At 46.0% G+C, this 14,613-nt stretch overlaps 2 protein-coding genes across 5 annotated transcripts in view; one reads left to right on the top strand and one right to left on the bottom strand.

The window, feature by feature from the left end:
* Nucleotides 1-225, bottom strand: part of LOC138260668 (uncharacterized) — a 69,172-nt gene extending 68,947 nt beyond the window's left edge. The window contains exon 1 of one of the 2 annotated variants that reach the window (XM_069209181.1): nucleotides 3-225. The gene's annotated coding sequence lies outside the window, so the exon portion shown is untranslated. The remainder of the gene's footprint in view (nucleotides 1-2) is intronic. The other variant, XM_069209188.1, reaches the window with a different exon arrangement.
* Nucleotides 226-239: 14 nt separating this feature from the next.
* LOC138260632 (mitochondrial ornithine transporter 1-like) overlaps nucleotides 240-14,613 on the top strand; it is a 153,952-nt gene continuing 139,578 nt past the window's right edge. Inside the window, exon 1 of one of the 3 annotated variants that reach the window (XM_069209179.1) lies at nucleotides 240-313. The gene's annotated coding sequence lies outside the window, so the exon portion shown is untranslated. Of the gene's footprint in view, nucleotides 366-7,701; nucleotides 9,301-14,613 lie in introns of those variants that run through there. The other 2 variants (XM_069209177.1, XM_069209180.1) reach the window with 2 other exon arrangements.

The raw sequence follows: 14,613 nt of genomic DNA, 5'->3' as shown, positions 1-14,613 counted from the left end.
ACCTCTTGGTCTCGCCGAGCGGCTCCCTCTGTTGTGCTGCTCCACGCGGCTACAGGGGCGTGGCCGATCCCACCTCGAGCCGCGCCCCCGGCGTTTGATTGGTCCCGTCGGTTGGCCCGCCTCGCTGCAGCTCTCGACTCCGCCTATTCTATGCAATTACTCCCTTACAGCCCTTAGCGTCGTCGCCGCCCTTCCTGCTATCGCTCCGCCCACTCGACATGTCACGTGATGCTTTAAAACTCTGGGTTACACAACGACGCTGGATAGCGCCGCCGACGATTGGCTGAAGCTGCCGGCGCCCGTAGCCAGTAAGGTGTGTGCTAGCCGGTCGACGTCACGAGAGGCAGGCCGCGGAGGCGGGGCCGGTGAGTGCGCGGGAGTGGCGCTCCTGAGGGAGCCGGAGGCGCGTGAGGGGGAGCGGGGTCCGTTCACACCCCACCCCCCCGGGGGTCTCAGGGAGCGGGGTCCGTTCACACCCCCCCCCCCCCGGGGTCTCAGGGAGCGGGGTCCGTTCACACCCCCCCCCCCCGGGGGTCTCAGGGAGCGGGGTCCGTTCACACCCCCCCCCCGGGGGTCTCAGGGAGCGGGGTCCGTTCACACCCCCCCCCCGGGGGTCTCAGGGAGCGGGGTCCGTTCACACCCCCCCCCGGGGGTCTCAGGGAGCGGGGTCCGTTCACACCCCCCCCCCCCCGGGGGTCTCAGGGAGCGGGGTCCGTTCACACCCCCCCCCCCCGGGGGTCTCAGGGAGCGGGGTCCGTTCACACCCCCCCCCGGGGGTCTCTGGGAGCGGGGTCCGTTCACACCCCCCCCCGGGGGTCTCAGGGAGCGGGGTCCGTTCACGCCCCCCCCCCGGGGGTCTCTGGGAGCGGGGTCCGTTCACACCCCCCCCGGGGGTCTCAGGGAGCGGGGTCCGTTCACGCCCCCCCCGGGGGTCTCTGGGAGCGGGGTCCGTTCACACCCCCCCCCGGGGGTCTCTGGGAGCGGGGTCCGTTCACACCCCCCCCCGGGGGTCTCAGGGAGCGGGGTCCGTTCACCCCCCCCCCCCCGGGGGTCTCAGGGAGCGGGGTCCGTTCACCCCCCCCCCGGGGGTCTCAGGGAGCGGGGTCCGTTCACACCCCCCCCCGGGGGTCTCAGGGAGCGGGGTCCGTTCACACCCCCCCCCCGGGGGTCTCAGGGAGCGGGGTCCGTTCACACCCCCCCCCCCCCGGGGGTCTCAGGGAGCGGGGTCCGTTCACACCCCCCCCCCCCCCGGGGGTCTCAGGGAGCGGGGTCCGTTCACCCCCCCCCCCGGGGGTCTCAGGGAGCGGGGTCCGTTCACCCCCCCCCCCGGGGGTCTCAGGGAGCGGGGTCCGTTCACCCCCCCCCGGGGGTCTCAGGGAGCGGGGTCCGTTCACACCCCCCCCCCGGGGGTCTCTGGGAGCGGGGTCCGTTCACACCCCCCCCCCCGGGGGTCTCAGGGAGACTCCCCGGCGGCCCGGAGCGTCTCAGCCGGAGGAGCTCCCGCAGATCTCCTCACGAGACTCCCCGGCTCGGCCGTCTCCTCGGGCTGGGAGAATGGAATATTCCCCTTAAAGCGGCAAGAAACCGGTCTCCCTCCCCGGGAAAAACAAGCGGCCCGAAGAGGAGCACGCCGGACACCCGACGGGCCTGCGGCTCCTCGGGCGGAGGAAGAACACACCCCGCACCCCAGAGAGCAGAGCGCGGCCGCCGGGGCCAAGGGAGCTCGCAGGCTCCTCCCCTCTCCCTGTCTGCTCAAGGTTTATACAGAGCATCTCCCAAAACGTATCTCACCTTTCTTTCCCCTTCAATCTCGTATGTACCGTACCCATATGTCCCTCAAAATCACAGGGGGTCCGTGTAATAGGATTGTTGCAAGTGCCTTGAAATATAAATAAATTGAGGCTGGCCAAGCAGGATTCCTGTGAAAAAGTTCTTTAATTTGCCTCAAAATAGGAGCTCACAACCAGCATGACATGAGCACAGGTAACAAGGAGAAAACTGGCCAACCGATGTCACACTTACATTTTCAAAACCGGTTGTGCCATTCAAAATACAACATGTTGCCTGCACACGAGCCATCAGCTTCAACAACCAGGAAACAAACTGAAACTCACGAGATTCTCATCAGAGACAACACACGCTATTGAAAATAAACAGAACGTGCTGCTGCAGAGAACCTAATGATGTAAGCATGCAGCAGACGTCACAGCACGAGCAGAGCTCATGCTGTGACAGCTGAACTACAACAACAGTAACACCTATACAACCCCCCCCCTTTTAATACAAAAGAAAAAATATTAAAATAAAATAAATCAATGACTACATAAACATATATACATATTGTCATTACATTTACCCAATTACTAAGAAGCCAGTGCAGAACTTATAACTTAAAGCATTAAAGCTAAGAGACATAATAGTCCTGAAATTTGACAGGCATAGACGCATTGCGAGAATTTCTACTTTTCACTGTTGAAGAAGGTTGATGTAATGATTGCCTAGAAGAGGCACTCTCCTCATCACACGGACCCAAAACTTCTGAACCTTCCGTCAATTGTGTTTCCAAGGTTGGCCTACTCAAATCAACTTGAGAGAAATTCATAAGTTGTTGATCACCCACAAAATTATATTCTTGATTTGTTGTTCTTGATCTGACGAACAATATTTTCTTTGCTTGCTCTTTAGAAATTTTAACAATGTCTCTCTTGCTCCACCAACCTTTGTTCCACAAAAACACAGAACCTTTAGAAATTTTCTCAACGTGGGCAGGTAAGGAAAATTTAGAACTTCCCTTTTTAACCCTAGACGGTACTCTCACTAAAACCCAATCTCCAACCTGAACATCCACTAATTTAACTCTAAATTTCTTGTCAAACAGTTCTTTTGTTCGATTTTGTTTTTTAATCACTGAACTTTCCACTTTAGATAAATCCTCAAATTTGTCTTTGTTCAAATTTCTAATCCAATCAGGTAACATATTAAATCTGGGCAACCTTTTGCGTAATAACACAAAAGGACAAACGCCAGTAGTACTGTGAGGAGTGGTTAAATATGACCAAATTTTCTCTTTTAAAAACATTTTAACATCCTGACCCATCGCTAAAGCGGTTTGAACACCTTCCTTTAAGAATTTGTTCATACGCTCCACTAAACCGTTTGATGAAGGGGAATAAAGAGCCACTTTATTATGCTTCATGTGATGCTGAGATAAAAACTCATACATTTTGTGTGAAGTGAAATGTGTACCATTATCTGTTACTATTTCATTTGGTGCACCTTCAATATTGAATATCTTCTGCAAAAATGTGATTACAGTGTCCATATTTGGATTTGTAGCAAAATCAATATACACCCATTTAGAAAAATAATCAATTAAAACCATCATATACCTTTGACTAGATGGAAGCAACTCAAAAGGGCCTGCAATGTCTATTGCCACTTTTTCCCATGCCATATCAGGATAAGGAGTGTTGTGTAGAGGTGTCTCCTGCAACTTCCAATGTTTATCTGAGACCAGACAAGTAGCACAGGCACCAATATAAGTGGCCACTTGGGATTCCATTGCTGGCCACCAATAAAATTGTTTGAGAGCTTTACAGGTGCTACTTATGCCCAAATGCCCTTTATGTGCTTCTTCAATTAGTAGTTCCCTTAAAGAACTTGGAGGGACACACAAGTCAGCACGCATTAATACACCAGACACCAATGATAGTTCTTCAGACACTTGAATATAGGGACGTAATGACATCTCCACATTTCTCTCACGAGGCCATCCGTCCTTCATATAAGTTGTGACCTTAGAAAAAATAGGATCATTGTTAGAAGCCTCTATCCATTTTTCATGCGAAAGTAACCCAGTATTATGTAAAATGTCCTCTATAGATGCCACCACGCATTCTTCTTCCGAATTTAGTACAACTTCATCCGAAACTGGTAACCTTGACAAACAATCTGCTCTAACGTTCTTACCTCCAGGGATATATTTCAAAACAAAATCAAATTCATGCAACCTTGAAATCAATCTCACTAGACGTGACGACGCTTTCCCCGTTCCATTTCCATTCAAGAGATGAATTAACGGCTTGTGATCCGTAAACATGTCAAATTGTGTGCCCCAGATATAGTTTTTAAATCTTTCCACTGCCCATGAACATGCTAGTGCTTCACGTTCAATTGTACTATAATGTGACTCTGCCAAATTCAGTGCACGTGAAGCAAAAGCAATAGTGTTTTCCTTGCCTTCAATCCGTTGCGATAGTACAGCTCCCAGACCAACTTGACTGGCATCCACAGTAATTATACATTTCTTTCCAGAAACAAAAGATGATAATGCTGGAGCTGATATTATCAATCTCTTGACATTCTGAAATGCTTCCTCAACCTCATCAGACCAAATATATTTGGCGCCTTTTTTTAACAAGTTCCTTAATGGCTGCACAATATATGCATATCCCTTCACAAAGCGTGAATAATACTCACTTAAGCCCAGGAAAGATCTCAAGGTATCCTTATCCCTGGGAGGCTTTGCATCCTGAATAGCTTTAATTAATGAATATTTGGGAGAAATACCATTTGGGGTAACCATGTGACCCAAATAGTCAAAATTTTGCACATTTAATTTGCATTTATCAGACCGAAGAGTAACTCCAAATTCCCTAAATTTATCAAAAACCCTGGTTAAAATTCTATTGTGCTCATTCAAAGTTTCTGCAAAGATGAGTACGTCATCTTGAAAAGCTTGAACTCCTTCTATACCCTCCAATACTGTGTCCATCAACCTTTGGAAGACACTGGCAGCTGAAGCCAGGCCAAAAGGTAGCCTTGTAAACTTGAAAGCACCAAATGGTGTTATAAAAGTGGTGAGATTTTGTGACACCTGATCGAGCGGAATTTGATGATACGCTGATTTAAGATCTAATAGTGTGAAAAAACGTGCATGACCAATGTTAGCTAACAAGTCTTGCACCTTGGGCAATGGGTGACATTCAACAACAATGTTTTTATTTAATGTGCGAAGGTCAGCACAGAGTCTTATGTCCCCATCCTTTTTCCGAACGATCACAATGGGACTGACCCACTCAGAAGATTCTGCCTGTTTAATGATACCCTCATTTACCATTTGGTCCAATAACCTTTTTAATTCTGCTCTGATGGTAAAGGGTACAGGGCGAACTTTATGAATTACTGGAATTGCATTCTTTTTTAACCTAATAGTGTGTGTGTAATTTTTAAAACAACCAATAGAGTGACTAAAGAGCTCAGGGTAAGCGTCACAAATCTCTTTTACTGAACTTTTCTCCTGAACTTGGACCATGGATACAGGAATGTTACATATCCTCACAGGCAAATCTGCTCCAGGCACAAGCATGAGGCCTAACTTGGCTAAATCCCGCCAACCTACAATATTCCTTCCTTTAATAGCCACATACACTTTAGTACAAATACTGTTTCCCAAACAAGTGATTTGTTCTTCAAAATATCCCAACAGATCAATATCTTGATCCCCATAAGCTTTAGGGTGTACATCTGGTTTACTTAATATCACTTTACCTTTCCAATGAAAGTTAAACAAAGTGTCTGAAATTATTGTGATGGGTGCCCCTGAATCACATGTCATATTGATAGAAATCATATTGCCTAAAAGAACTTGGCAAACAGGGTCTTTGATTACTTCACTTTTACAAGTGCCAGTATCTAAGTTCAGTACCATATTAGATAAACTCAATAAATCCTCGTCTTCTGTTACTTCAATGCTATGTACTTTTAAATTTTTACTGCTTTTACAAACACTGTAAAAATGTCCTACCTTTTTGCAGTTAGTGCAGCGTTTACCTATAGCAGGACATTGCGCAAAATTGCTCAAATGTGATTTAGAACCACACCTAAAACAATATTGATTCGTTTTTTTAACAAAAGGCTTAACATTCCTTCCCTTGAGACCAACATAATCCACATGCTCTCCTTCATTAACTGAATTTACCAGCACTGAAGATGATTTGGTATATTCTTGAGTTATTACCTGAGTTGAAACAATAGAGCGTTCAATACTTTTAGCTAACATCAGCACCTCACTTAATGAAGGATCCCTGCAACTTAATAATCTCTCTTGAATCTTCTTGGAATAGCAACTGTAAACAAATTGATCACGCAAATACGTATCTAATGCAGACCCAAAATTGCATGTGACAGCTAAAGATCTCAACACTGAAATAAAATCCTCCACAGACTCATCTGCTGCCTGTTTTTTAAAAAAAAAAATTAAACCTTTCTAACAAGACACTTGGTTCTTCGCAAAATTTACGTTGGAGACGTGCAATAGCTTCTGCAAATTCATTCCAATCACCACCCGCTTCTTCAGATGGAATAACTTTGGGTAAATTATCAAACACTTGTTGGCCTTCTTGCCCCAGGTGACTAAATAAAATGGCAGCTTTACGCTTAGGTGGAAAACCATCAGCACCTACAGCAACTAGATAGTTCTCAAATGAACGTAACCAAATAGGCCATTTAACATGAGGTTTTCCAGGACATTGTAGGAATGGAGCAATAGTAGCCAAGTTAGAAGCAGATTCATACGACATTCTAGCTAGAAATTCTATTTTTCGTTCCCTTTAAGACCCAACCAATAGCCACTCTGTGATAATTTTAAATTGCAAACATTGTAAAACTAAAATGTCAAAATTAAACACAAACCAAATTTCATGGCACTGAATATAACACTACTGATATAGAAGTCTTTTAAAACTTGAAGTTGCTAAAGGTGTGCCTGTCACCGTGGTGCAAGCACATAAACAGTTACCAACAGGATGCTGTGCTCATCACTGTGTTGAATCTTGAAGCTGTAATTAACACTGGAATAAAGAGTCCTTTCCAGAAGTTCCAACAGACCAGAAATGAGTTGTGCTACAAGGATGCTTGTCAGTGAAAGAATTAACACTGCATGGACAACTCAGAAAGGTTCAAGGGCTGATAAGAAAATGTTACATTCAGGTGTCACTTCACAGCCACGAGAAAACAGCAAACAGAGCAATCCAGTAGGAAACACCAGGAACCATCCAAGAAAGGTTGAAAGGTAAACAGACTTCATTTTGTTGCACAGAACTCCCGGATTTCACACGACAGGCTGTTCTGAAAGTCAACAGCAGGAACAAAACCAACTGCAACTCAGCAAACAAGATGTGTCCTCAAAAAACGATTCCGTTCATTAATTACTTAGAACAAGGAACGATGCAGTTGTGAGCTCCAATAAACTTAAGGCAAACCGAAAAAATTAAGAAAACTCGTCGCCAAATGTTGCAAGTGCCTTGAAATAGAAATAAATTGAGGCTGGCCAAGCAGGATTCCTGTGAAAAAGTTCTTTAATTTGCCTCAAAATAGGAGCTCACAACCAGCATGACATGAGCACAGGTAACAAGGAGAAAACTGGCCAACCGATGTCACACTTACATTTTCAAAACCGGTTGTGCCATTCAAAATACAACATGTTGCCTGCACACGAGCCATCAGCTTCAACAACCAGGAAACAAACTGAAACTCACGAGATTCTCATCAGAGACAACACACGCTATTGAAAATAAACAGAACGTGCTGCTGCAGAGAACCTAATGATGTAAGCATGCAGCAGACGTCACAGCACGAGCAGAGCTCATGCTGTGACAGCTGAACTACAACAACAGTAACACCTATACAACAAGGATCTTCTCGCTTTCCCTTCACACGGTCTTGGGTGAGCTCCATCCACCTGCTGCTCAATGCTTGTAGCTTTCAAGCAGTATCATGCATGTCCACCTAAACACCGTAAACACAAACATTTCGGATTTCCACTTTTTCTTTTATAACCACCATCAGACAGCCTAACTAGCGCAGCATCCTCAGAAGCGTGATCCTTCTTTACAAAGTCAATAAAAGTTGTTCCCATCCCTGGGCAGAAAGGGAACACACAATGCCCCTCTAACTTGCATTCAACTTGACATTCAGGGCGGTTTGCTTCTCTATAGGTGGCCCAGTTCCTGACGCTGCTTTATGCAGACCCCTCCTGAGGTGCAGCCCCTCCCTCCAGCCGCCTGCAGGAACCTCTTTCAGCTGAGAGGGGTAACACTGCTGGGGCAGTAAACTGCAGGACAATCGGAGCCCTGCGGTGCTTCTTTATGGGCAGGAGGGTAGGTGGCTTGATCACAGGAGAAACCTGCCGAATGTGCCTTCAGCTGGGACCATAAAAGGGGGCACTCACCTGTGCCTCGCTACCCCATGCCATGGAGGCCAGGGCATTGGGCGAGGGGGCCCCCCTCCTGTGGGCACAATTGCAATAGGGCACCTTAATCTCAATTAGATGAGCAAGACGGCCAGTGTTCTGTGGCATACTGGTGCGGGGACCAATGTTGATGGGATGATTGCGGGACCAGCACTGACCCTGATTTTAGCACCAGTAAGTTACACGTGCCAGGTGTCACTGAAGAATGTGCTCTATGGAGCAACAGGCCCAGCAGATGTGATTGTGGTGGAGTACGTAAGTTGCCATTACTCATTTTCATTGAGCACCACTTGAGAGATTTAGTCCCCAGTTCAGCTACCAGAAATGTTCAGGGGATGCACAGATCTCGTCGTTTGTTGGCCAGGAGCTTTTCATGCCTGGTTCCCATGGAGTTCAGATTGCTTTCTTTGGGGTTGCAATTCTCTACTTGTTCACCAAAGGCCAGTACTAATTCTGCTATTCCTCTGAGCTAATGTTTGTGAAAGTCCAAGGCTCTCAGCTTTTAACACTCAAGAATGAAAAACACACACACACACACGCCTACCTATCCCTATTTGGTTGTGGGATGCTCTTAAAGGTGCCACTTGGTGACCAGGAAGAAGTGTCTTCTTCACCCACTCCTGCATCCCCAGCAATCGCCAACGATGAGAATTCTAGAGTCATGCTTTGTTTGGTGAGGTCAGAGACCCTGTGACATCAATCATTTGATAGTTCCTTGAATGGACATTAATATCACACCTTTGGGTTCCTTTACCTGGGATCTATGCAGGCAGACTAAGCCCCAGTATGTAATCGGATCTATAAAAGCCTGAAACCGTATGGTTTCATTCACTTGGTCTTTCCCAAGATGTTAAGGAGCCATTGTGAAGCTGATGAGGAACAAAGGGTGTGGCAAAGAGCTTAACCTCTGACATCATTCTGGTATTTCCATGATTCAACATGCACAATATCTTATATAAACAGTCAATAACATGTATCAAGTTCTCCCATCTCAGCACGATAGCATGGAGTAACCTATTCACTTAACAAAGAGCAAATGCACATTAAAGGTGATTGTTTAGTTTTAACATGTTATTCCTGCTTGGGAGCTTCTGTTTGTCTAGAAACAATTAGCAGATAAACGGTGCCAAAACATTTTCTGCACTTGTTTGATTGCTTCCTGTTTGCTGCTGACCTTGTTTAGTATCTTGTGTCTTTGATATGTTGAAAATGCTTTCACTTGACTGAATTCCCAGCCAGAACGTTTATTAATACAATGCTCGACATTTCCCAGTACATTTAATGAAGACACTGCCACCACACATTCTGATCTGAGCCATTTGGGCAGTGTCATGTTTACACTTACATCAACACTGCATAAAGCTGCTGCTGCGGCTTTAGCACTTCTGTGACTTTGTCCGACATAGTTGTACTCTGACTTCCAGACCCTGTTTGGGGGGAGAGAGCGGGCAAAGGGCAAGTAGGCTCAACTGGGCTTCAACTTTAGTGTTTGGGGTAGTTTGCCTATGATATCCCGGGGTCTGTCCTATTTTTGCTTTATATATTGGGCCAAGTACAACATCTTTAGCACTTGACTTTGGGGGGTAGTGAGCAGTAACAAGTTATCTCTGGAAGCTTGTGTGTGAGTATTCAACCTCAGAATGCAACAATTCCACAGCAGTGCGATAACGGATTGTTCAACCCAGTGCTTTACTTTTGCTAGTGCGCCTGGTCCTTAGTAAGTAAACTTACAAGGGGACGCGTATATGTCGAACCTTTTGGATCGCATGGAGTATGCTAGTCAGGTGGTGACCAATGTCATCAACAATCAATGTAATCGATCAATAACCACTAAGAGATTCATTAAACATTAGACTATATATCAACATTTCATGAATACTCACAACTCAATAAACGTTTTAACAATTTTTATTTCCTTATTAGTTACAATTCTAAACCATCGGATTAATTTAATCTTTATTCAATTATCTCAAAGTTAATCCATTGGTGAACACCAATAACCTAATCTGAACTTGAGAAAACACGTGCTCTAGTACTTTAGTGTAAGCTAACAAACATGAATATATCAACATTAATAGTAGAGTTCAGCAATCAGTTAGTCAATCATTTGTCACTGTCAACATCACCCAAGGGAACCTACCTAACCCAAATTAGCATTAGCATGTGGGACTTCATGCAAAAACAATTTGGAACATGAATTTGGAAACCATCTAAGAGAGAAACTATTTAAACAGCGCATTTGGTACCTAGAAAGAAAGGCACAAAAGTTAAGTCATATTGTCATAGCTACCTATCCACAGAATGGATCAGCAACAAGGTCAGTCATCGTCTTCAGGTCATCAATCGATCAGCAGCGCATCAGGGTCTCAAGAGCATTAGCCCAATGACAGATTCTCGAATTGCATCTTCTGGCATCAGCATTTCACCCCTCAAATCTGAAGTTTTAGCCCTCTGTCATGACATTTTATTAGAGATTTCCAGTTCCCCCCCCCCCCCAATAACTAATTGGTCAGTCAATCTCCAGTTATTATCTACCCAATAATATTAATTTTGTAAATCTATGAATTCTAATATTATGCTGTTCTCAGTTCGTTGATTGGTTCGCTGTACGATGTCCTCATCACCCGGCTCATCAGGTATTGAAAATGTTGCATCTTCTTCTCCAGTCAGTGTCTCTATTGTTCGAGTCCTGGGAAAGTACATCGAGTCTGTCTTATACCAAATTTGTTACATGTTTAGTTCCATCATTTCCTGTCCGTCGGTATACTGCAGACATTTCTAGCTAAGCAAACTATATACCATACACAGTTAATGGTCAGTTCAATACATCAGCTTTTCTACTGTGTGCTAGTAATTCAGCTTCTGCATGAGGCCTGACAACTAGGCCACAACTTCGGCTAAGTTAATTCTACAATATAATGCAAAACATACGTTATACATCTTAATATGACATATTACTACGTTATTATTACTCTTTCATTATTTCACATTTTTAATCACTTGGTACAAGTTCGTATAAGTGGTCTGTCACTCTTCGTGGGTACATTTTCAAATGTGCACATTAATTTCTCTATGATTAACTTATTTCTATCATTTTCTAGTTAATCAAACACAAACATTCGTTAATAATTTCTAATTAGCATATCTGCTTCAACACTTTCAAAAGAAGAAAAGTATTCTTGATACACATCAAAACTATGTACTGCAAATGCAGGTTCAGTTTAGTGAACCGGGTGCTGGAGCTAGATGCCCCTCAATCATCTATACTAGTTTTCACCCATCAGTTCTCTTCCCTTTAGTTCTGGGTGGTTTCATCACTTACGAGCATTGGTAAAAGTGTGAATTCTGGCCCACATGCAGAAACCCCAGCCAGTTGTGAATTGTCAGTGTTCTCAGTCTTTCATAGTTCATGCAGTCTTTACCTCATCACAGTAAGTCCTTAGGGCATGTAGTTCTCTAGTGGCAGTCAGTTGGCAGCATACTGCTGCCCTTCTGCTTCTGGGAGGGCTTGTGTATTGTGATTGTGATGCAGCCTCTTCCAACTACAGCAGGGTTGTGACTGAAGAGTGGAAGTGGAAACAGATGACAGAGAGCCCTCAGAGTTGAGAAAACGGGTAATCTGAAGTCTGTGTGGCCCCAATGTGGGTTGATCTTGTCACACCCTGGCCAGCTGTTGGGTGCTAGGCTTTGCCCAGGCCCCACTTCAGCCCACAAACCCTTGGTGAAAGTGGTAGGTCCTTGGTGTCTTCAGGCTCAGCCGCATACATGCATGCTTCAGTCTTCAGATGAAGTCTAGATCACAGCAGCACAGGCTCTGCTTTGTCGACAGTTCTGTGAGTTAAATCAACACAGGATCAGACTGTCACAGTGACACAGGGTCAGCTGAACTCGGAATCCTTATTGCAATAGCATTGGACTACCATTTATATGCAGTTTCTGCCTGGATCCACAAATAGGAGGGTGTCGTCTGCTGACACCAGGAGTATGCAGATGAGACCCCCCCCCTCCCCCCCCCCCCCCCCAAAATCTGCCTTCTTCTGGCAGACCCAAACATCACTTGGGTCTCAATACACTTCTCCCCTCCGGGGCTGTCGATCCTTTTGCAGGGACAGGAGGCTTTTTTATAAGCATTTCAGGTCAGAGGAACATCTTCTATGTCCCAGACACAGCTGCTGAAGAGTGTTGATCCGCGGTTGCAGCATGACTACTTTTGTTGAACATACCGCTGGTGTGAGTCTGGGTATTTCACCCATTAAGATAACTCATTAAGCTTAAAGCACTTACTGAAGTGTTCTGTGCCATGGCTGAAGATCAAAGGTATGAGTTCTTGTGGTGCCCTTTTGGGCTCAATAAAATGAGTAACCCTGACCTGTGTAACAGTAACACCACTTGTTAGAGCAATGCAGGGATGTTGTTCAATGTAAGCAACCATTATAGTTATATTTCTTGCTACTTTTCTCTCTCAGAGAAAAGAGACCCTTCAGTGTATTTCTGCCAGTCTTGACATTAGCACTGAACTTGAGGCATCAACAGGAAGTTAATGATGTCATGACCTGCATATGTGTTCATCTCTTAGCAACACAACTCCTTTAATTTTTCTCATATTGGTAGTGGTATAGTTAGAGGTGGCTTATGAACTTGCCTGTCGTCGTCCAGGGCACCATATCTTCCGTTTAACTTTCATAATTTTGACCACACAATACGCCTCTTTAGGAAGCTGGCTCTGCATATACTATATCAAAATGAGATATAGTGTGCACAGAGTCCAGGGTTTCCAAAGAGGCTTGACAGAGGCAATAATAGATAATACAAATGCTCTATTTGTGGTAGTGTGGTTGAGCAGTTAGGCTTATCAGAGGGTAGTGTTAAGCATTTGTTGTACACACACACAAGCAATAAGTGAAAACACGCACTCAATGACTTAACTCCTGGCCAATAGGTTTTTATATAGAAAAGTATTCTTTTGTTAACTTATTTTTAGAACCACAAGATTCATTTAGCAGGTAGGTACATTAAATGAAAGGTACTTTGCATAGTAAAAGTTGAGACTTTGAATAGATTCAATATTGTACACAGTTTTAATTAAAATGGCAAAAAGCTATTTTAAAAGTGGACACTGCAATTTTCAACAGTTCCTGGGGGAGGTAAGTACAGTACAGTTTCAGAGGTAAGTACCACACTTACGGGTTCCATCTCCAGGGTATAGGTAGTCCACCATTGGGGGTTCAAGGCAACCCCAAACACCCAGCAACACAGAGCCAGTCAGGTGCAGAGGTCAAACAGGAGCCAAAATAATGTGGGCTCCTATGGAGGTGCGTTACTCCGGTTCCAGTCTGCATGCAGGTAAGTACCAGTGTTGTCGGAGGGCAGACCAGGGGGGTTTGGAGGAGTACTGAAGGGGCCCTAAGTAGGCACAAAAAACCGCACCCTCAGCAGCACGGGGACAGCCGGGTGCAGTGTGCCAACAGGATGTTGGGTTCTCAATAGAACTCTATGGAGGGACCCGGGGGTCACTTAGGCACTGCAGGCAGGGCACAGGGGGGCCTCTCGGGCAAGCACAGACTGGGCAAGGGTGAGGGCCACCTGCTGGTCGTTGCTGAATCGGTGGTCAATTTCTCACAGGTCTGGGGGCTGCGGAGGCAGTGATTCTCCATGTCTGATATCTTCATCCTGGGCAGTCGCGGTCAGGGGGTCCTCTGGATCCCCTCTGCAGGTGTCGTCGTGGGAGTGCGGGGGGGGGTCAGCCCAGGATGGACACGTTGTCGGAGTCGCCTGGGGGTCCTCTCTGGATAGTTAGTTTCTCTGGACACGGGCCGGGGGCATCGGGTGCAGAGTAGTGGGGGCTCACGCTTCTGGAGTTCTTGGTCCTCTGTGATGCAGGCAGTCCCCTGGAGGCTTTTCAGGGGTCGCTGGTCCAGCAGAACCCGTCACTCTTCGGTTGCAGGGTCTTTGAAGCAGCGAGCCATGCCGGTAGGGCTGAGGCCAAGTCAACTGTTGTCTCCTTTTCTTCTCTGCAGGGTTTTCAGCTCAGCAGTCCTTCTTATGAGGTCGTCAGGAATCTGAAGATCTGGGTTCAGGGTCGCCCCTAAATACTAAATTTAGGGGTGTGTTAGAGGGCAGTAGCCAATGGCTACTGTCCCTGAGGGTGGCTACACCCTCCTTGTGCCAACTCCCTCTGGGGAGGGGAGCACATCTCTATCCCTATTGGTCCTGATCCTCCAAAGCAAGATGGAGGATATCTCCAGGAGGGGGTCACTTCAACTCTGGTCACCTTAGGGGTGGACTTGGCTGAGGGGTTGTCTCCGCCTTGTTTTTCTCATTATCCCCCCAGACTTGCTGTAGGAAAGTACCATCTTGCCTGG

This window comes from Pleurodeles waltl, chromosome 2_1, assembly GCF_031143425.1.
Source record: "Pleurodeles waltl isolate 20211129_DDA chromosome 2_1, aPleWal1.hap1.20221129, whole genome shotgun sequence".
NCBI lineage: Eukaryota > Metazoa > Chordata > Amphibia > Caudata > Salamandridae > Pleurodeles > Pleurodeles waltl.
The sequence above is the reverse complement of the archived record's forward strand: the minus strand, read 5'-3'. Positions and strand labels throughout refer to the sequence as shown.